Raw genomic sequence first — 911 nt, 5'->3', positions numbered from 1 at the left:
CTGTTTCCAAACCCGATTAAAAATTTCAATCTCCCAGAGAAACCTTTTCGTCTTTTTCCTGTCAGAGCATGTCAGAGTTTCTCATCGTCTTCCTCTCGTCTTCTTCGTCGTCTCTGAACTTAAACATCGATCATCTTCCTCTTGCTTTCATTGCACGCAAAAGGTAAGCTTTCATTTTCACTATTTTGGTTACTGTTTTGCATGCTCATACGTTTTTTGTTTGAAAAATCTTTTTACCTTTTTTCTGGCCAAAATCATTTTACTTCTTTCCAAGTTTGATAAAATATACAGACAAAGAGGGAAAGTTTCCAACTTTGAAGACAACTACATCAACTAAATAAGACGACGGTAGACCACGACGGTTCGTCAGTTGTTCTAGCGTCGTCTGAAAATTGACAAAGTTGTTTTTAAAATAACAGTCGTTTTTTATATGCTTGTTTAATTGCAGGTTTGATTTCTCTGAACAATGGTTTTTATTTTTCCCTTATTTGATAAAATATAAAGAAAAAGAAACTAGGGTTGGTATCTAATATAGACGACAAAATATCTTATTGTTTTACGTCGTGTGAATGTTAATACCACGACGGTGTATTACTATTGACGTCGTATGAACATAAATACCACGACGTTATATAAATAATAGTTTACCACGACGGTGTATTACTATTGACGTCGTGTGAACATATATACCACGACGTTATATAAATAATGGTTTTAAACATTTATTACGTCTGAGATTATTTCATTGCGTCGTCTAAAATCATATCATACGTCGTATTTTTTTAATACCGTCGTTTGTGTTCTTAATGTTTTCCTGAAATATTTTCACTTGCAGTTTTGTCTGTTAAAATGGTTTCTCAACAACAAACTAAGGATTCTGGCTCCAAGAAGCTTGGAATGGTAGCTCCTCA

This window comes from Prunus persica, chromosome G5, assembly GCF_000346465.2.
Source record: "Prunus persica cultivar Lovell chromosome G5, Prunus_persica_NCBIv2, whole genome shotgun sequence".
Classification (NCBI taxonomy): Eukaryota; Viridiplantae; Streptophyta; class Magnoliopsida; order Rosales; family Rosaceae; genus Prunus; species Prunus persica.
This window is presented reverse-complemented; position numbering follows the sequence as displayed.